This window comes from Dama dama, chromosome 25 (genome assembly GCF_033118175.1).
Source record: "Dama dama isolate Ldn47 chromosome 25, ASM3311817v1, whole genome shotgun sequence".
Lineage (NCBI taxonomy): Eukaryota > Metazoa > Chordata > Mammalia > Artiodactyla > Cervidae > Dama > Dama dama.
The window spans coordinates 24203362-24226361 of NC_083705.1; the positions used below are offsets into that span (position 1 = coordinate 24203362).

General features: G+C 37.3%; 1 long non-coding RNA gene across 1 annotated transcript in view; it reads right to left on the reverse strand.

Moving 5' to 3' along the window:
- Positions 1–264: 264 nt before the first annotated feature.
- The window catches only part of LOC133046485 (uncharacterized), a 40054-nt gene continuing 17318 nt past the window's right edge, over positions 265–23000 (reverse strand). The window contains exon 3 of the long non-coding RNA XR_009690517.1: positions 265–342. This is a non-coding gene — a long non-coding RNA (uncharacterized LOC133046485). The remainder of the gene's footprint in view (positions 343–23000) is intronic.

Consider the following 23000-nt stretch of genomic DNA (forward strand, 5'->3'; position numbering starts at 1 on the left):
AGTTTGTTAAACAACAATAAATACCTGAAACAGACAATAAATATTTATGTGGACACTGAGTAAAATCTCTGTTTCTCTCAGTGTTGAATAATAAGCATCATACTCGCAAAAGATCCTTCCTGCCTTTATTCTCCCTTTATTATTTAAATGATTATTTAAATCTTTGCTGGAGTAGAGCAACTTCAGGGTCTTTCCCTTCATTTCATTCTAAATCTTCAGATACCCTCAGAAAAGTAAGATTTTAGATGTGATCAAACATTTTTACCTTAACTGGAATGAGGAATTTATAAGACTGTGTTAAAAAATATCAGTGTGGAACAGGCTGGGTTTCAGGTTTTGAATCTGTAAGGGAAGTAGAAAGTAAGACATCAGCATCTAATGGGGGAGAAATTGAGAGTAAGCAAATGCAAATCTCACGTACCTCATGTTTGTCTAGAGTCTGTCCTATAATAGCCACTTATAGGAATGCAAAACTCCCAGGAGACATGCTAAGAATCAACAAATAATTTTATTGTATGTCTTATATGGTTTTGTGCTTCCATCATGGTGCTTATTTTTCCTTTTTAGTTCTATTTGGAGCGAATCTGAGGGTCCATGTTTATTACTAAGAAGATACGGAATATGCAGTAGTTTATAAGTGATGACTCCCTCCAGCAGATTTAGGTTTCAGAGGTTGGTTATTCATAAAGGCTGAATTATCTCATTGGTTGCATTTTCTTATCTGATACATTTCTTATCATTAATACAGCAGTTATTTTCCAGAAACTGTGTGGGAAAAGTATTCTTCCCATGTTGAACAAAGATCATTTTTCTATAAATCTTAAAAAGAAATTCAGATCATCATTTCTAAGTTATACACAGATATTGAGTGATCCATATCCTTGAATAATTCAGAATATAATTAATGTTACTTTCAGGGATGTAATGAAATGGATAGGAGTACCTTTCCTTATCAATATTAATGCATGCAATTAATGGAGAAAATTTGTTATAGTCACTTTTGAGATGTCAGAATCAGAAAATATCCTTTGGGGATATTTATGAGTAGAAAAATCAAGATATATGTCTTTTTAAACTTTTTATTTTATATTGAAGTATAGTTGATAAACAGTGTTATGGTACTTTAGGTAGATAGCAAGGGGACTCAGCCAAATGTATACATGTATCCTCTCCCTCAAACCCCTCTCCTGTCTAGGCTCCACATAACATTGAGCAGAGTTCCATGTGCTATAATGTAGGTCTTTGTTGCTGATCCATTTTAAACATAGCAGTGTGTACATGTTGATCCCAAACTCCCTAACCTATCCCTTTCCCTATCCTTCACCCCTGGCAACTATAAGTTCATTCTCTAGGTCTGTGGGTCTGTTTTGTAAATAAGTTAATTTATATCATTTCTTTTTAGATTCCACATATAAGTGATGTCATACACTATTTCTCCTCTGTTTGACTTACTTCACTCAGTATGACACTCTCTAGGTCCATCCATGTTGCTGCAAATGGCATTATTTCATTCTTTTCAATGGCTGAGTAATATTCCATTGTATATATGCACCACATCTTCTTTACCCATTCTTCTGTGGATGAACATTTGGGTTGCTTCCATGTCTTTTCTATTGTAAACAGTGCTACAGTGAACACTGGGGTGCATGTATCCTTTTGGATCAGGTTTTTTTCTCTGTATATATGTCCAGGAGTGGGATTGCAGGGTTATATGGTAGCTCTATTTTTAGTTTTTAAATAAATCCCCATACTGTTTTCCATAGTGGCTGCACCAATTTACATCCCCATCAACAGTGCAGGAGCATTGCCTTTTCTCCACACCTTCTCTGGCATTTGTTGTTTGTGGATTTTTTTTTCTTTCATTATGGTCATTCTGACTGGTGTGAGGTGATACCTCATTGTAGTTTTGATTTGCCTTTCTCTAATAATTAGTGATGTTGAACATCTTTTCATGTGCCTATTGGCCATCTATATGCCTTCTTTGGAGAAATGTATATTTAGTCTTCTGCCCATTTTTTGATTTGGTTGATTGGGTTGTCTTGCTGATATTAAGTTTCATGAGCTGTTTGTAAATATTGTAAACTTACCTCTTGTGGGGCACATCATTTGCAAAGATTTTCTCCCAATCTGTGGGTTGTCTTTTCATTTGTTTCCTTTGCTGTGCAAAAGCTTTTGAGTTTAAAATAGGTCCCATTTGTTTATTTTTGTTTTTATTTCTATTATTCTGGGAGATTTACTGAAAAATATATTGCTGCAATTTATGTCAGAAGTGCTCTGCCTATGTTTTCCTCTAGCCTGGTCTCACGTTTAGGTTTTTAATCCATTTTGAGCTTATTTGTATATCTCCCTATGTTTCTGAGATTTATTAATTTGTGTTCCCAAACTGGGAAAGTCAATAGTTTATTGCCTATTTCTTTTTCCTACTCACACTCTGGAACTCATCAAGATGGACCTCTCTGCAGATTAAATCATAGCCAGAGAGTGACATGGGCCCTGAAGTGGAAAAACAGAACACACTATGTTAGTATCACGTTGAAGCTAGGTAGGCCTGATGATCTCTGTACCATCTACATAAAAATGTCAGAGTTTTGCAAAATTTAACTGCACAAGAAAAGAGGAAAACAGACCTAGTCCTTCTGCATATATAATTTTATTAATCTGAAGTCTATAAATTATAATTCTTAGAATATTTTAATCTGAAAATGACTGGTAGACAAAATCATTGCCCTGATCATCATTACAAAGCCCAGCTATTCTGGAATGGCTGCACCTACACTCTAGATCTGTAAACTCCTTTAGTATTGCATTCACCCACAGCAGAAAACCCAAATAAATCCAAGTAACTGAAATGTAACAGGGAGCAATTTTTTTCAGTTAAGAAGTTCAGAGGTAACCAGCTCAGAGTTGGTAGTTTGTCTCTAAGAAATGCCAGAGGGACCCAGGCATCAGCACCTTTACTGAGTAATTTCCTTTTCAAATTCACAAAATTGCTTTCTACTAGAATATATTACATTCAGGAAAAACCTCGGACCAGTGAAAGGCAAACATGAATACTGAGTGATTTGTCTTTTTTTTTTTTTTTTTTTTTTTTTTTATGAGAAAAACAATAGCTTTCTGTAAGTTCCAGTCAATGAAGTGCTTGTTATGTTATTTTGGTCAGAATTAGACCACAGAACTACTGATTATCAATAAGCCTAGAAAATTAAATATGAAGGTGGATTCCTACCTTTGGTAATAAAGGAAAGAGGAAGGTTGGGTACCAAAAGTAACGTCTGCCACAGTCCTAGGCGCCCCTTGTGCCTGTGAAAATAAGAATTCTCCCAGGGAAAGAGTAAAGGGGACTTTTAATTTTCAAAGCTTTGTTGAGAAATTTTGCAAAGACAGGGCAACAGGGAAAACCTTTGGGTGGCAAAAGTAATCAGTCATGGAAAAGGAGTTGGACAGGTCAATAAATATAACACTGGCACGCAGACTTTGATGTATGAGGGAATAACAAACTCTACCTTCCTATAGTGCCATGCTAGGTACCTTGATGGGAAACAAATGTATCATTCAACAGACTCTTTAGCTTGGAATTACCATACATAACTGGTGCAGCCACTTTTCATTACTGATGACAGTCAGATAAGCTGAAATCAGTCTATAATCAGTAAAGTCTATAATCTTCTCATGGGAGAAGATAGAAGGGTATTTTGAGTGAAGTAGCAATCATTAGCTACTATAACTGGCTCTGTCCTACAGCTAGAGGTAATCATCATTTTAAAATAATGATATTGGAATGATGGGTATATATGATTACAGTTGTCTCTGTGTACACACAGGGGATTGGTTCCCAGAACAGTGGCAGATATCAAAATCTTGTTCAGTCACACAGTTGTGTCTATCTGCAACCCTATGGATTGCAGCACACCAGGCTTCCCTCTCCTCTGCCACCTCCCGGAGCTTGCTCAAACTCAAGTCCACTGAGTCGGTGATGCCATCCAGCCATCACATCCTCTGTCATTCCCTTCTCCTCCTGCCTTCAATCTTTCCCAGCATCAGGGTCTTTCCCAATGAGTCAGCTCTTCCCATCAGGTGGCCAAAGTATTGGAGATTCAGCTTCAGCATCAGTCCTCCCAATGAGTGTTCAGGATTGATTTTCTTTGGATTGACTGGTTGGATCTCCTTGCAGTTCAAGGGAGATCAAGGGAGATCTCCTTGCAGTTCAAGAGTTTTTTTTCCAAACACCACAGTTCAAAAGCATCAATTCTTCAGTGCTCAGCCTTCTTTATGGTCCAACTCTCACATCCATACATGTCCACTGGAAAAGCCATAGCTTTGACAAGATGGACCTCTGTTGGCAAAGTAATGTCTCTGCTTTTTAATACACTGTCTAGGTTTGTCATAGCTTTTCTCTTGAAAAACAAGTGTCTTTTAATTTCATGGCTGCATTCATCATCTGCATTGATTTTGGAGCCCATGAAAATAAAGACTGTCACTGTTTCCATTGTTTTCCCATCTATTTGCCATGAAGTGATGGGACCAGATGCCATGATCTTAGTTTTCTGAATGCTGAGTTTTAAGCCAGCTTTTTCACTCTCCTCTTTCACTTTGATCAAGAGGCTCTTTAGTTCCTCTTTGCCCTCTCCCATAAGGGTGGTGTCATCTGCGTATCTGAGGTTACTGATATTTCTCCAGCAAACTTGATTCTGGCTTGTGCTTCCTCCAGTCCAGCACTTCACTTGGTGTACTCTGCATATAAGTAAGCAGAGTGACAATATACAGCCTTGAGGTACTCCTTTCCGAATTTTGAACCAGTCTGTTGTTCAATGTGCGATTCTAATTGTTGCTTCTTAACCTGTATACAATGGCAACCCACTCCAGTACTCTTGCTTGGAAAGTCCCATGGACGGAGGAGCCTGGTAGGCTACAGCCCGTGGGGTCACAAAGAGTCGGATGCGACTGAGTGACTTCACTTCACAGCAACCTCTATACAGATTTCTCAGAAGGCAGCTAAGGTGGTCTGGTATTTCCATCTCTTTAAGAATTTTCCAGTTTGTTGTCGTCCACATAGTCAAAGGCTTTAGTGTAGTCAATGGAGCAGAAGTAGATGTTTTTTTCTAGAATTCTCTTGCTTTTTCTATGATCCAAGGGATGTTGGCAATTTAATCTCTGGTCCCTTGCCTTTTCTAAATCCAGCTGAACATCTGAAAGTTCTCAGTTCATGTACTGTTGATGCCTAGTTTGGAGAATTTTGAGCATTACTTTGCTACTGTGTGAAATGAGTGCAATTGTGCAGTAGTTTGAACATTCTCTGGCATTGCCCTTTTCTAGGATTGGAATGAAAACCAACCTTTGCCAGTCCTGTGGCCACTGCTGAGTTTTCCAAATTTGCTGGCATATTGAGTGCAGCACTTTCACAGCAACGTCTTTTAGGATTTGAAAGAGTTCAGCTGGAATTCCATCACCTCCACCAGCTTTGTTCATAGTGATGCTTTCTAAGCCCAACTTGATTTCACACTTCAAGATGTCTGGCTCTAGAGGAGTGATCACACCATCATGGTTATCTGGGTTAAGAAGATCTTCTTTATATAGTTCTTCTGTGTATTCTTGTCACCTCTTTTTAATATCTTTTGCTTCTGTTAGGTCCGTACCATTTCTGTCCTTTATTGAGCTCATCTTTGCATGAAATGTTCCCTTGGTATCTCTAATTTTTTTGAAGAGATCTCTAGCCTTTCCCATTCTGTTGCTTTCCTCTATTTCTTTGAGTTGGGCACTGAGGAAGGCTTTCTGATCTCTCCTTGCTTCTCTTTGGAACTCTGCATTCAGATGGGTTTATCTTTCCTTTTCTCCTTTGCCTTTTGTTTCTCTTCTTTTCTCAGCTGTTTGTAAGCCCTTCTCAGATAACCATTTTGCTTTTTTGCATTTCTTTTTCTTTGAGATGGTTTTGACCACTGTCTCCTATACAATGTTACAAACTTCCATCTATATTTCTTCAGCACTGTATCTATCAGATCTAATCCCTTGAATCTATTTGTCATTTCCACTGTGTAATCGTAGGGGATTTGATTTAGTTCATACCTGAATGGCCTAGTCGTTTTCCCTACTTTCTTCAAGTTAAGACTGAATTTTGCAATAAGAGTTTAATATCTGAGCCACAGTCAGCTCCTAGTCTTGTTTTTTTCTGACTGTATGTAGCTTGTCCATCTTTGGATGCAAAGAATATAATCAATCTGATTTAGGTATTGACCATCTGGTGATGTCCATCTGTAGAGTCATCTCTTGTATTGTTGAAAGAGGGTATTTGCTATGACTAGTACATTCTCTCTATCAATATCTACCAATGCTCAAAATCTACCAACACTCAAGTCCATACTCTATGCTCCATTTATCTGCAATTTTGCATTTGTAGATTCAACCAACTGCAGATTGTGTGGTACTGTAGTATTTATTGAAAAAGATCCAAGTGTGAGTGGATCCACACAGCTCAAACCATCTTGTCAACACTCAGCTGTATGTTCTTCATGTCCTATGTTAAAAATAATAATACTAAGGGAAGGATGGATGGCACAACTGAGGCACTATGGAAAGAAATATGCAACAGGAGTAGCTGAGCAAAGGAACTGATTTTATCTCTGATACATTCTTACTTTATTTCTATGATATTGATAGTTTTCATAGTCTATAAAATAAGTGTATAGATGGGCTTCCCAGGTGGCGCCAGTGGTAAAGAATCCACAAGTCAACATGGGAGATGCAAGGATGCCCTCTTCAGTGTTCTTGCCTGGAAAATTCCATGGGCAGAGCAGCTGGCAGGCTACAGTCCACCGGGCTGCAAAGAATCAGATATGACTGAGCACAGCATATTGCTGAGAGCTTACTGATAGATATGAAAATGTTAAAGCTCTTTTCTCATATTTCTGAATCCCTATTCTTATATTGCAATTCTTAAATTACTTCCATTTTTACCTTTGCATTGTTACAGCACAGTAGTTAAATACTTTAAGTGGAAATTGCTATAGCACTGCTTTGGCTATTGTGTCATATTCCAAATATTGCCATTGGTCAATATTATTTAGTAACCATCCCCTGTGTTTAGACCCTGTATGAAAAAGATGAGGAAAATAAAATACAATCTAAAGACACTCTCTTCCAACTTGTTGGTTACATTCCTCAGCCTGGCTTAGGCATTTCTTTCTGCATTCATCTCATCTGTTCAAGCTGCCATAACAAAATGCCATAAACTGCATACTTGACACAATATAAATTTAGTGTCTTGCAGTTCTTGAGGCTACAAGTCAGAAATCAGGGTGTCCACAGGTTTGGTTCCTTCTGAGGACTATGAGAGGAGGATCTGTTACAAGTCTCTCTCTCTCTGACTTGTTGATGTCATCTTCTCCCACATTTCTTCATTTCATCTACCTTCTGTGCATGTCTATCTGTGTGCCTAAATTTCCCCTTTCCACGATGTGAAAAGTCGACTCACTAGAAAAGACCCTGATGCTGGGAAAGATTGAAGGCAGGAAGAGAAGGGAATGACAGAGGATGAGATGGCTGGATGGCATCACTGACTCAATGGACATGAGTTCAAGCAAGCTCTGGGAAATGGTGAAGGACAGGGAAGTCTGGTGTGCTGCAGTCCATGGGGTTGCAGAGTCGGACATGTTGTTACTGAACAACAACAAATAAGGACAACAATCTTCTTGGATTAGGGGTGTACCCTACTCCAGTATGACCTCATCTGAACTAATTATATCTGCAAGGGCCCTATTTCCAAAAAAGGTCACATTCTGAGGTACTGGAGGTTAAGACTCAACGTATGAATTTGGGGAGGTGAGGGATATAGTTCAACTCACAACACCATCCTAGAAAATCTCATTCTTTGAACTTTTGCATGAGTTCTCACTTTCCTATTAGTGCCAAATTTCTTGAAAGTAAATATAATTATTAGATCCATGATGTTTACCAAAGCATGTTGTATGCAATTATCCCCTCCACCCCTTTTATCCTGGCAATCATGCTCTGAGGTAATGCACAGGGAAAACTGGGATGTTTTCCCATCTCCAATTAATAGGTGAAGTAAGAAAGGCTTAGAGAGTTTACACGATTAGATTGAAACCACTGGGAGGTGGGTAAGCCAGGGCACACATCTATGCTAGCTGACCCCCAGGTTCTACAATGTTTTCAATATGTTATTCTTCCTCTACTCCCTTACCATTCACACATGTCTTGATTTCAGATCTTACAGTAATTTGGGGTATTTTTCTGCTTCAGTTTTCAGTTCACACATTATTTCAAAATGTGTGATCTATAATACTGTGTCATAAAAAAAAAAGAAAATTTACAGGAGTTTAAAAAAGAAAAGTTAACTGAAGTTTAAAAAAAAATCTTAGGTAAGATTCACATCAGTTCAGGTAGCTTATTTTTAGGCTAGAAAGGATTATGATAAATTGCTTTACCATACAACCTATTATAAATTGCTTAGCACGCAACCTCCACACTCCTTTAATTCTTTCCAGGCATCTTAGACAAATAGCTTTTAATTGTATAGTCTATTAGAGGAGATGTTTAAAAAGTATTAATATTTATCTGTGTGTCTTTTATATCCTCATTAATACTAAGCCATTGTGACCTTCTTGCTCATACAAAAAAAAAAAAACCCAAGTATTGAAAAAAATTGAGTTTGAAAAATAATTTTATTCTCTATTTGTATGCCTGGAGAGAAGGTAGCCTTTGCAAAACCTTCAAACTCATGAGTAATACTACAATTGCACATAACAATGAAAACATTGAATAGGATTCCAAACATTGAGAAGTAGTGATTGGGAGGATAGAAGCTCAGGTCAGATTTCTTTAAACACAGCCCAAATCAAGGTTATCTTTGATTATACTATTTTGAAAATCAAATATTAATGTACATTTTGGACAATGACATGTATTGGAGAATGACACTATGATAGCAGGAACTGTTTTAATTTTTACTATTGTATTCCCAGTGTTTAACAGAGTATCTTGGACATACATGCCTGCTAAGTGGCTTCCTCACGTCCAACTCTTTGCAACCTAATGAACTGTAGCATGCCAGGCTCATCTTTCCATGGGATCCTCCAGACAAGAATATTGGACATAGCACTTACTTTAAAATATTTATTGATTGATTTGTTGTTCTTTAGTTGCTCAGTCATGTCCAATTCTTTGTGACCCCATGGACTGCAGCACACCAGGCTTCCCTGTCCTTCACCATCTCCCGGAGCTTGCACAAACTTGTGTCAACTGAGTTGGTGATGCCATCCAACCATCTTATCCTCTGTCACCCCCTTCTCCTCCTGCATTCAATCTTTACCAGACTCAGTTCAGTTCAGTCGCTCAGTCGTGTCCAGCTCTGTGTGACCTCATGTACTTCAGCATGCCAGGCATCCCTGTCCATCACCAACTCCCAGAGTTTACTCAGACTCATGTCCATTGAGTCAGTGATGCCATCCAGCCATCTCATCTTCTGTCACCCCCTTCTCCATCCGCCTTCAATCTTTCCCAGCATCAGGGTCTTTTCAAATGAGTCAGCTCTTTGCATCAGGTGGTCAAAGTATTAGAGTTTCAGCTTCAACATCAGTCCTTCTAGTGGATATTCAGGACTGATTTCCTTTAGGAAAGACTGGTTGGATCTCCTTGCAGTCCAAGGGATTCTCAAGTTCAAAATCATCAATTCTTCAGTGCTCAGCTTTCTTTATAGTCCAACTCTCACACCCATACATGACCACTGGAAAAACCATAGCCTTGAGTGGATGGACCTTTGTTGGCAAAGTAATGTCTCTGCTTTTTAGTATGCTATCTAGGTTGGTTATAACTTTCCTTCCAAGGAGTAAGCATCTTTTCATTTCATTGCTGCAATCACCATCTGCAGTGATTTTGGAGCCCCCAAAAATAGTCTGTCACTATTTCCACTGTTTCCCCATCTATTTGCCATGAAATGATGGAACCGGATGCCATGAATCTTCATTTTCTGAATGTTGACCTTTAAGCCAACTTTTTCACTCTCCTCTTTCACTTCCATCAAGAAGCTCTTTAGTTCTTCACTTTCTGCCAAAAGTGTGGTATCATCTGCATATCTGAGGTTATTGATATTTCTCCCAGCAATCCTGATTCCAGCTTGTGCTTCCTCCAGTCCAGCATTTTGCATGATGTACTCTGCATGTAAGTTAAATAAGCAGGGTGACAATATACAACCTTGACAAACTCCTTTTCCAATTTAGAATCAGTTTGTTATTCCATGACCAGTTCTAACTATTGCTTCTTGACTTGCATACAGGTTTCTCAGGAGGCAGTAAGGTGATCTGGTATTCCCATCTCTTGAAGAATTTTCCACAGTTTGTTTTGATCCAAACAAAGGCTTTGGCATAGTCGATAAAGCAGAAGTAGATGTTTTTCTGGAATCCTCTTGCTTTTCCCATGATCCAACAGATGTTGGCAATTTGATCTCTGGTTCCTCTGCCTTTTCTAAATCCAGTTTGAGCATATGAAAGATCTTGGTTCACATACCATTGAAGCCTAGCTTGGAGAATTTTGAGCATTACTTTGCTACTGTGTGAAATGAGTGCACTTGTGCAGTAGTTTGAAGATTCTTCGGCATCTCCTTTCTCTGGGACTGGAATGAAAACTGGCCTTTCCCAGCCCTGTGGCCACTGCTGAGTTTTCCAAATTTGCTGACATATTGAGTGCAGCACTTTCACAGCATCATCTCTTAGGATTTGAAAGAGCTCAGCTGGAATTCCATCACCTCCACTAGCTTTGTTCCTAGTGATGCTTCCTATGGCCCACTTGACTTCACATTCCAGGATGTCTGGCTCTAGTTGAATGACCACACAATTGTGCTTATCTGGTTCATGAAGATCTTTTTGTACAGTTCTTCTGTGTATTCTTGCCACCTCTTTCAAATATCTTTTGCTTCTGTTAGGTCCATACCATGTTTGTCCTTTATCATGCCCATCCATGAAATGTTTCCTTGGTATCTCTAATTCTTGAAGAGAACTCTAGTCTTTCCCATTCCATTGTTTTCCTCTATTTTTTTGCGTTGTTCACTTAGACTTTCTTATCTCTCCTTGCTATTCTTTGGAACTCTGCATTCAGGTGGGTATATATTTCCTTTTCTCCTTTGCCTTTCACTTCTATTCTTTTGTCAGCTATTTCTAAGGCCTCCTCTGACAACCATTTTGCCTTTTTTGCAATTCTTCTGGATGGTTTGATCACTGCCTTCTGTACAATGTTATGAACCTCTGTCCATATTTCTTCAGTCACTCTATCTGATCTAATCCCTTGAACTATTTGTCACTTCCACTGAATACATTAATGTAAATGTTATAAAAACTCTACTCAACAGAAGGTTAAAAAAGGCAAGTTTTATTTAAATCTGTCTGCCATGAAAATATCAAATTTATCCTTTTTTCCCAACTATTTAGAATTTTGCCTAAACATTCCACCCATTTACCTTGCAATCCATGCACTCATTCAATCTCTGATTCATCTGAAACAAAAGACTTTCTGTATAAACTAGGTGTAAGGTTATTAAAGATAAGTAAGAATGTACTTGCATAAGTGATGGAGGTAAAGCAAAATAACATATTTTAGCACAATATATGTGCTATATAATTGATCAATATTTGCATATATGTCTGTGTATGTGTGTATGTAAATATATGATATACACAATTATGTATATCACAGTGACAGTGTAAAATACCAAATTAGAGACAATGACATAGTGTTATAGGAGTTGAACACAATAGGAAAAAAATGCTTCCACCTGGAAGCATCAGTCATGGATCCTCATGATGTTTTTCACTCAGTTGGTTCTTATTTAAATATTGCTACTGATTCACATGAATGAACAGGTCAGTGTGAAAAATGCAGTTCAACCTAGATCTTTGCTTTTCTCCTTGGACAGGCTCCAAAGGGGGGAAAAAATGATAAAATTGATCTGCTCCAGAAACATCAGCTGCAAAGCCTTAGGCATTCCTTGACCAATATAGCATTGAAGAGAAATAAGTTTAAGAAAGAAATATTATCTCTGCTACCACATTGCTAAATTGTACTAAACTCTCCAGGGCATTATGTCTAAAAATAACGGTTTGGTTGAATTTTAGTTTTTCATTTTTTTTCTTTAGTTTGTATATATATATACTTGGTGCATGTTTACAGTTACATTATTAATATAAATATAATTATATTTAATAATTGTTATATGCTATACATTATAAATCTTATTACCAATAAAATGTTTAGAACAATCAAACTCAATTTGACACTAAAACAGTTCTATTTGAATATGACATTATTAGGCAACACAAAAGAAAGTTAAAAGGCATAGTTATTAAAATTTTAACTTCCATTAAATGGCATCTTTTTGAGTATTATCTCTTTTGACCTTCATGAAAACATGGTGGAGATGTTATCATTGACCTGTGTTACAGGTGAAACATAGGCTGTGAGTGGTTAGATGACATCCCCAACCTCACATAACTGAATGCAGGTCATCAATCAATGTAGTTCCTACTACATATGACTACACTATTCTTTAATGAATGGCACATAACATGCTGAAGAACTTTTTGAGTCTTTTTGGTGGGATAAAGTAGTATGGAAAAGAAAGTCTTTCTTCAAAAATTACAGATGTGTAACATTCAAAGGTTTTCATTTATTTTAGTTTCCCAATTCCCATACCAGGGGTTTTCTTTTCAATATCTTCTACTCTAAATTTATCAGCAATTTCTGTTGGCTCCAGTATGCATCTATTGTTAGTACCTTAGCCTGGGTTATCATCATCTCCTGCCTGCCTTCCTGTCTCCTGTTTACTCTGATGCTCATTTCTATGAAGGGTAAAATTATGTGGAATTGTTTATAGAAAAATATACTGATTTCTGTAAGCAAATTATTTTAACAATTTTCTTTTGAAGAAACTACATATTTACAACAAATAAGGTATTCTCAGAACACTAAATGAAGTCACTCAGTCATGTCCAACTCTTTACGACCCCATGGACTGTAGCCTACCAGGCTTCTCGATCCATGGGATTTTCCAGGCAAGAATACTGGAGTGGGTTGCCATTTCCTTCTCCAGGAGATCTTCCTGACCCAGGGATTGAACCCTGGTCTCCCGCATTGTAGGCAGGCGATTTACCATCTGAGCCAGCAGAGAAGACATCCAGAACACTAATGTCATGCAAATAAATATTTAATTAACAGGAACAGAATTAAAGGAGTTGATATATCTTCTAAATATCATGAAAGCAGTATGTAAGTTTGAACTTGATCCCCTTGGCTATGCTTTAAATTTTTCAACTGGAAAGATATGGCCCAGATGATTAATCTAATGGTATGACTTCATTTTATTATATACAAATTTTACTCTGTAATTTTGATGAACAGATTTACAAGGCACTTCAAGATAGTGTGTGAAACACTAGGTTAGTATCCTTTCTACAGTTGTCTTATTCCCATAGCTTCTATTAAATGAAAAGACAGAAAAAGTAAGGTTTACCCAGAACTTATCTGACAGCTGCTGCACGGACACTGATTGGTTCTTGAGCACCATTGCTTCCTTCTATGTTAAACAATCAGTGTTCTCTTTAGGAATACAGTTAATCAGTTATCTCATCCTGGTGAATTTCAGCAGAAGCAGTGTCTGTGTCAACAGTTAGACGTTGCTAGGGAATAAGAAATTAGACCGTATGTTTTTCTCTGTCTCAACTTCCAGGTATTTCTCCATACTCTTCCTTCTTGATTCAGAAGAGTGGAATTGGTCGACCCCCACATCATTTCTAGATTGGAAATGAAACATGAAAGGTTGCAAAACTCCTAAAATAGTCAGAGACATAACGAAACCAGGGCTTCCCAGGTGGTTCAGTGCTAAAGAATCCACCTGCAATGCAGGAGAGTTCAATCCCTGGATCGAGAAGATCCTCTGGAGTAGGACACGGCAACCCACTCCAGTAGTCTTTCCTGGGAAACCCCACAGACAGAGGAACCTGGTGGGCTACAGTCTAAGGGGTTTCAAAAAAGGAGGACATGACTTAGCAACTAAGCAAAAACATAAACCGAGGATAAGAGAAAGATTTGATATCAGTGGATGAAATAATTTTTTCATTAACTGGGAATCCTACTTCAGAGAATTGACCTAGTCATTGCCATAGAGAAACAGGAAAACATTTTAGTTTATAAATTATATTGAAAGTACTAGGCTCTGAAATATATGTGAAAGAAATCTAGGGTAGATGAAGACTATTTTGCTCTTAAAGTGTGATTGAGAGATTACAAAACTTGGCAAAAGCTATGATAAACCAGTGACAAGCAACTAAATCAAGTGTTTGTCTTTCAGAAAATAGGTTTGGGAACATTGGCATTTGAAATGTATTACAGCTGCCTGCAATAATTATTATCAAGCATATCCAGAGAGCCAGTGCCCCAGATTGTCAAGATTTAAAGCATTTTCTTCCCACTCTAAGTAGAGCAGAGTTGAATAAGGATCAGTATCTTTTTATTATTAACAAATGGAGTTTCTCAGAAAATATCAGAAAAATATAGTATATAATAATGTATTTTCTCCACTGCATCAAAGTGTATTTTTGGTGTATGTAAAGAATAAAAAATATAAAGGGATTTACAAATGTCAGGGATGAATATATATTGTTTCCTATAAATTAATAGCCAGAAGCTGAGAAAAATTCCAGCTAAGGAATAACTATATATTTCAAAACATTTAAACACATATGAGGTACAAATTCTAGATATCAATCAGCAGGTCTCAGACCAGAAAAGTTTTCCAATATTAGTAGATTAAATAATATCTCACAACTGAGGATTCTCATTGGAATAGTTTAATATTCTTTCATATTACCCAGATTATCTATTTCCATCAGAACCAAGTCTACTTACAGTCTTTTCTATTACTATTTGTTTTCCTCAGATATATGATATTCCTTAATTCTTCATTTCCACACATTTATTCATTCAGTAAGTGCTGATTGATTAATCATGTCCCAATTATTTTTGTAGGTAGGTAAAGGATACTAGTAGGGAATTAAAAAAAAAACATCCTTTCCCTCATTCAACTTACATTTGGAAGTGATAGACAGAAAGTAAACAACAAACACACTAAATGAATTCCATAAGTATATAAAAAGATGATCAGAGCCACTGCAAAGAAAAATTAAAAGGAGGTAAGAGAGATCATATTGTGGGTAGGAGGAGACAATTTAAAATAAGTTGATCATGATAGATACATTGAGAAATAACACTGATAAAAAATTAAAAATTCAGGATAGGAGAAGTCACTGGATATCTAAAGGCAATCATTGCAAACTAAAACAACAGCCAATGGAAAGGCCCAAAGAAGAGAGCATTACAGGTATGTTTAAGGAACAGCCAGTGGTCAATTCAGTTGGATCAAACTAAGTAACATGGAGAGTCATAGGGGATGAAACCTGGAAGGTAACAGAGGCTGGTATTATGTAATTTCAAAATATGTATATTATTATAATTATTATCTATTACTTTAAGGGAAATGGAGAGTCATCATGAACTGGGAAATGATATGTATTACATATTTTCACAGATCGCTGTGATGAGTCAAATTACATATGGGATACAAGAGGAAGAGTGGAGTAATTAAAGAATTAAAATTTGTTTGGGATTTTGGGGTTTTGTTGGTGGATTGATTGAATAGTCTTGAGCAACTAATAGAATGATTTAGAAGACTGGGATGGAAGAGGCTTTAGGGACCAGTCAAGGGTTCAGCTGTGGACATGTTCATTTAGAGATGTCTCATCACACACATTATTTAAGCAGTTGTTTATGTGAGTCTGGTGTTAAGGAGAGTTTTGTGCTGGAGATGTAAATTTGGGAAACATTAGCATGAAGAAAGCATGAATTTGTCAACATTAAATTATATACTGCTTCTATTCCCCTCAACAGAATTAAGTTATTGTTTTGCAATTTATATCATGTGTAAATTTAAACAAATACATGAATATGGTTGCAATTAGTTGCTTAAAACATTTTAGATACTATTTTTCCACTCTGTAGGGTACCTAGAATTGAAATCAATGAAATAGGGATATACTTCTCTTTAGCATTTATAAAGATAATAAGAACAATTAGCAATGATAGTCATGTACTATTGTATCTAACTGGTGATTCCTGTGTCTATGATACATTATCTAAATAAGCTTCAACTATATTGGCACAAGACCCAAAACTTAGGAATTATAAGTACTTTAAGCTTTGTGTGTTTCTTACAGATTGTGATTATGTTCACGCCCTGAAGAGTATTTGAGCTGAATTAATTTTTATTCATTTTCTTAAACTGTAATGGTGAATTTTTCACTATATTTTAAATATAGAGAGTTAACTAGTGAGCAACATCTGTATGAAAAAGAATTCAAAACTCATTTTGATAATTTCCTCCTGGTCATTTTCAAGTGTTTGCTAATGTGCTTGCTTAGTCTTCCTGTTTTTTTGCTTTGTTTCATTTGGCTTGCTTTGAGTTAGCTATAAATATTTTGCTAGTGTCAGCTAAGAATTAAAGAGAAGATAACAATAGGGAAAATCAACAAATTGATAATATTAAAAACAGTAACAATTAGATCTTTAATCCATTTTGAGTTCATTTTTGTGTATGGTGTTAGAAAGTGTTCTAGTTTCATTCTTTTACAAGTGGTTGACCAGTTTTCCCAGCACCACTTGTTAAAGAGGTTGTCTTTTTTCCATTGTATATTCTTGCCTCCTTTGTCAAAGATAAGGTGTCCATAGGTACATGGATTTATCTCTGGGCTTTCTACTTTGTTCCATTGATCTATATTTCTGTCTTTGTGCCAGTACCATACTGTCTTGATGACTGTGGCTTTGTAGTAGAGTCTGAAGTCAGGCAGGTTGATTCCTCCAGTTCCATTATTCTTTCTCAAGATTGCTTTGGCTATTCGAGGTTTTTTGTATTTCCATACAAATTGTGAAATTATTTGTTCTAGTTCTGTGAAAATTACTGTTGGTAACTTGATAGGGATTGCATTGAATCTATAGATTGCTTTGGGTAGTATAGTCATTTGGACAATATTGATTTTTCCAATCCATGAACACGGTATATTTCTCCATCTGTTTGTGTCCTCTTTGATTTCTTTCATCAGTGTTTTATAGTTTTCTATGTAAAGGTCTTTTGTTTCTTTAGGTAGATATACTCCTAAGTATTTTATTCTTTTTGTTGCAATGGTGAATGGAATTGTTTCCTTAATTTCTCTTTCTGTTTTCTCATTGTTAGTGTATAGGAATGCAAGGGATTTCTGTGTGTTAATTTTATATCCTGCAACTTTACTATGTTCATTGATTAGCAAAGATCTAAATGTAAGACCAGAAACTATAAAACTCCTAGAGGAGAACATAGGCAAAACACTCTCTGACATAAATCACAGCAAGATCCTCTATAACCCACCTCCCAGAATATTGGAAATAAAAGCAAAAATAAACAAATGGGACCTAATTAAACTTAAATGCTTTTGCACAACAAAGGGAACTAAAAGCAAAGTGAAAGACAGCCTTCAGAATGGGAGAAAATAATAGCAAATGAAGAAACAGACAAAGGATTAATCTAAAAAATATACAAGCAACTCCTGCAGCTCAATTCCAGAAAAGTAAATGACCCAATCAAAAAATGGGCCAAAGAACTAAACATACATTTCTCCAAAGAAGAAATACAGATGGCTAACCCAAACACATGAAATGATGCTCAACATCACTCATTATCAGAGAAATGTAAATCAAAACCACAATGAGATACCATTTCAAGCCAGTCAGAATGGCTGCTATCCAAAAGTCTACAAGCAACAAATGCTGGAGAGGGTATGGAGAAAAGGGAACCCTCTTACACTGTTGGTGGGATTGCAAACTAGTACAGCCACCATGGAGAACAGTGTGGAGATTCCTTAAAAAACTGGAAATAGAACTGCCATATGACCCAGCAATCCCACTTCTGGGCATACACACTGAGGAAACCAGAACTGAAAGAGACACGTGCACCCCAATGTTCATCGCAGCACTGTTTATAATAGCCAGGACATGGAAGCAACCTAGATGCCCATCAGCAGACGAATGGATAAGGAAGCTGTGGTACATATACACCATGGAATATTACTCAGCCATTAAAAAGAATTCATTTGAATCAGTTCTAATGAGATGGATGAAACTGGAGCCCATTATACAGAGTGAAGTAAGCCAGAAAGATAAAGATCATTACAGCATACTAATACATATATATGGAATTTAGAAAGACGGTAATGATAACCCTATATGCAAAACAAAAAAAGAGACAGATACAAAGAATAGACTTTTGGACTCTGTGGGAGAAGGGGAGGGTGGGATGTTTCGAGAGAACAGCATGTATATTATCTATAGTGAAACAGATCACCAGCCCTGGTTGGAGGTATGAGACAAGTGCTCGGGCCTGGTGCACTGGGAAGACCCAGAGGAATCGGGTGGAGAGGGAGGGGGGATCGGGATGGGGAATACATGTAACTCCATGGCTGATTCATGTCAATGTATGACAAAACCCACTACAATATTGTAAAGTAATTAGCCTCCAACTAATAAAAATAAATGGAAAAAAAAAAAAAAGAATCTGCCTGCCAATTCAGGAGAAATGGGTTCGATCCCTGGGTCAGGAAGACCCCGGGATAAGGAAATGGCACCCACTCCAGTATTCTGGCCTGGAAAATCCCATGGACAGGGGAGCCTGGTGGGCTACAGTCTATGGGGTCACAAAGAGTTGGACATAAATTAGTGACTAAACAGCAGCAACAAATTATGTGCTATTCTTAGTATGATCATGGCTGTTAAACTTCTTTGAGAAGTTTCCATACAATGTGCAGTTTTGTATTCCTGTCCTTTGTCCCTTCCATAAAAATGTTGTTCAGTAAACACTTATTGAGTAGAATAGAATTGAAGATATAATTGGACTGGTAATACTTTCTTAGAACTTCATGAGTTCTTATATTTAAGTGAGATTCTAAAGTCATTTCATATGCTTGAACTGAAAACCACCCTTATTCAGGACATCAAGTCTACATATATGTTTGCTGTCCTCACAGGCAGACCTGCTGATTCAGCTCAAACTGCAAAAAGCTACTAAGGGAACCAAAGAGCCCTCATATTTTAAGTAATGCGTCTCTCTTCAGAAATTCTGTTTTGTTTTTGAGTTTTGTTTCTTTTTCAAGTGATGCCTGGAGATAATCTTTTTAGGTATTCCAGGAGTAGGCAGATGTTTAAATGTTTTGGTTTTGGTCTTTTGTTTGCTTGTGCTATGAGATCAACACCTTCCACACGTCATAGGATGATGGAAGAAATTAGGCTGTTCCTGAAGTCGACAATTTCCTATAGTCAGGACTTCCTTCTTTCATGCTAAGCAACTTAGATTTGTCCAGTGTATCCTATCAGTTCAGTTCAGTTCAGTCTCTCAGTTGTGTCCAACTCTTTGTGACCCCATGAACCGCAGCACGCCAGTCCTCCCTGTCCATCACAAACTCCTGGAGTTTACTCAAACACATGTCCATTGAGTCGGTGATGCCATCCAGCCATCTCATCCTCTGTCTTCCCCTTCTCCTCCTGCCCCTAATCCCTCCCAGCATCAGGGTCTTTTCCAATGAGTCAACTCTTCCCATCAGGTGGCCAAAGTATTGGGAGTTTCAGCTTCAGCATCAGTCCATCCAATGAGCATCCAGGACTGATCTGCTTTAGGATGGACTGGATGGATCTCCTCGCAGTCCAAGGGACTCTCAAGAGTCTTCTCCAACAGCACAGTTCAAAAGCATCAATTCTTTGACGCTCAGCTTTCTTCACAGTCCTACTCTCACATCCAAACATGACCACTAGAAAAACCATAGCCTTGACTAGACAGACTTTTGTTGGCAAAGTAATGTCTCTGCTTTTTAATATGCTATCTGCTGCTGATCTAGGTTGGTCATAACTTTCCTTCCAAGGAGTAAGCGTCTTTTAATTTCATGGCTGCAGTCACCATCTGCAGTGATTTTGGAGTCCAAAAAAATAAAGTCTGACACTGTTTCCACTGTTTCCCCATCTATTTCCCATGAAGTGATGGGACCAGATGCCATGATCTTAGTTTTCTGAATGTTGAGCTTTAAGCCAATTTTTTCACTCTCCTCTTTCACTTTCATCAAGAGGCTTTTTAGTTCCTCTTCACTTTCTGCCATAAGGGTGGTGTCATCTGCATATCTGAGATTCTTGATATTTCTCCCGGCAATCTTGATCCCAGCTAATGCTTCATCTAGCCCAGCATTTCTCATGATGTACTCTGCATATAAGTTAAAAAAGCAGGGTGACAATATACAGCCTTGACATACTCCTTTTCCTAGTTGGAACCAGTCTGCTGTTCCATGTCCAGTTCTAACTGTTGCTTCCTGACCTGCATATAGGTTTGTCAAGAGGCAGGTCAGATGATCTGTTATGCCCAGCTCTTTCAGAATTTTCCACAGTTTATTGTGATCCACACAGTCAAAGGCTTTGGCATAGTCAATAAAGCAGAAAAATACACTTTTCTGGAACTCTCTTGTATCCTACAACTTCTCTCAAATTGGCTTATGTAGGTATGACTCTTTTCCTGGAATACCACCATCCCCCCAACCCTCCCTTTGTGTAGATGACCCCCATTAGTTTTCATGGCTTAGCTCTTGTACCATATTATCACCCCAGAAGCTTCCCTTCCTCACCCATCCCAATAAAGATCAGGTAAAATTCTTATTGCACCTGACACATACACCTAATCCAGTGCCATAATGTTGCAATTTTTCAAGGTACTTAATGATCTTATTTCTAGACTATAAGCTCCTTGAGAGGACAAATAAATATAAATATATATATATATAGCAAAATATATATAGCTAGCAAAATGCCTGAAAAGTCATAGGCACTTAATCTTGTAAATTAATATTGTTTAAGTAAGGATACTTTTGTGTGCAAGAGAGAAAAGTGGTGACAGTAATCCCTTTCTGTTATTTTTGTAATTGAGACATCTACTCTAAGGCAATGTCTCTTAATTTGTAATGATCAAAATTGATTTGAATCAGTTCTAATGAGATGGATGAAACTGGAGCCCATTATACAGAGTGAAGTAAGCCAGAATGATAAACACCAATACAGTACACTAACACATATATATGGAATTTAGAAAGATGGTAACGATAACCCTATATGCAAAACAGAAAAAGAGACACAGATGTACAGAACAGACTTTTGGACTCTGTGGGAGAAGGCAAGGATGGGATGTTTCGAGAGAACAGCATCAAAACGTGTATATTATCTAGGGTGAAACAGATCACCAGCCCAGGTTGGATGCATGAGACAAGTGCTCGGGCCTGCTGCACTAGGAAGACCCAGAGGGATCGGGTAGAGAGGAAGGTGGGAGGGCGGATTGGGATGGGGAATACATATAAATCCATGGCTCATTCATGTCAATGTATGACAAAAACCACTACAATATTGTAAAGCAATTAGCCTCCAACTAATAAAAATAAATGGAAAAAAAAAAGAACAGTGCCTTCATTTTCTAAGGAAAACTCTATGACATTAACTACATCAACTAGATATTTTAGTCAAGGCTCCTGACTATGCATTACAAACACTTTTTATATGCATCCAAGTAGGAAAAAAGCAACATATGATTCCAATGCCCAATGCCACCTGCCTCAGCAGATGGTAGATTTTGTTGCACCAGCTACACTAAAATTTTGTCAGGTTTGCAAAAATCATACAATTAATTTTGTACCCAAATCATGCTCTTACAATGTGATGTTGATAAGGTGGTAGTAGATGAATTATCTACAAATTTCATATTATTCACTAGTATGGTATCTGATAAAAAGTTACCTTTATTGGTAAATATAGTTGTTATTTCAAATGACAGATCACTGCTATCTCATTTACCTACCTGGAGAAAATTTATGACTTGTTCACATAAATACAGACTACAAAGTAAATTTTCTGACACATTTGATCCTGTCATAAAAGTGATTAATATGATCAAAGCAGAGCCACTCAAATTACCACAGGCATCTCTCACCACCTCTCTATGGGAAGTGGTCAAGAAGCACTGATTAAGGATTCATATTAATTTTCTGGACTACTGTTGAGAATTTTGGTTTATTGCAGACTCTTCACAAAATGATTTAAGCAGCTTCTAGTAGTTTTCCAAAAACTTGTGCCCTTATGTCTCAGATTAGTTATCTCTGTCATGTAGATCTCCATTTAATGGTGTCATATAGACAACGTTTAACGTGAAGTTTGAATATAAGGAAAGATTGAACTGAAGTCTTATGTAGAAGAAGTCTTATGTTGCCATTATTGCACTGTCAAGGGTATTTTCAGGATGGAAGAATAACATCAATTAAGAAGAGTGCTTTATTACAGAATATAATTGACTTAGAAGACTTAAATGGTAAGAAGTAAAAGTTAAAATAGAACTCTTTCAAAATATGTCTGAAAAAAATAACACTTTGTTTCAGATATCAAAGGAACACTTTTAAGATATGACAGGTAAATAGTGCTGAAAACTGGAATGACCAAATTTGAATGTCTCTAGGCAAAAAGGAAATTGTTAAACATAGTATAACAAGCTGCCTATCATTCCAACCATTCAGACGGCAAAGAACCTGCCTACAATACAGGAGACCTGGGTCAGTCCCTGGGTCAGGAAGATCTTCTGGAGAAAAGAATTGCTACCCACTGCAGTATTCTTGCCTGAAGAATTCCATGGATAGAGGAGTCTGGTGGGCTACAGTCCTTAGGGTAACAAAGAGTCGGACATGACTGAGTGGCCAACACTTTCACCTGAAATCCTCCCAACAACCCTGGGACAAATTACTATTATTATCCCATTTTACAGATGAGAAAACATGCTTAGAGAGGTTGAATAAACTGTTCAAGGTCACACAGATAGTAGAAAGTAATAGAGCCAAACTTCTAGGGCAAGCAGT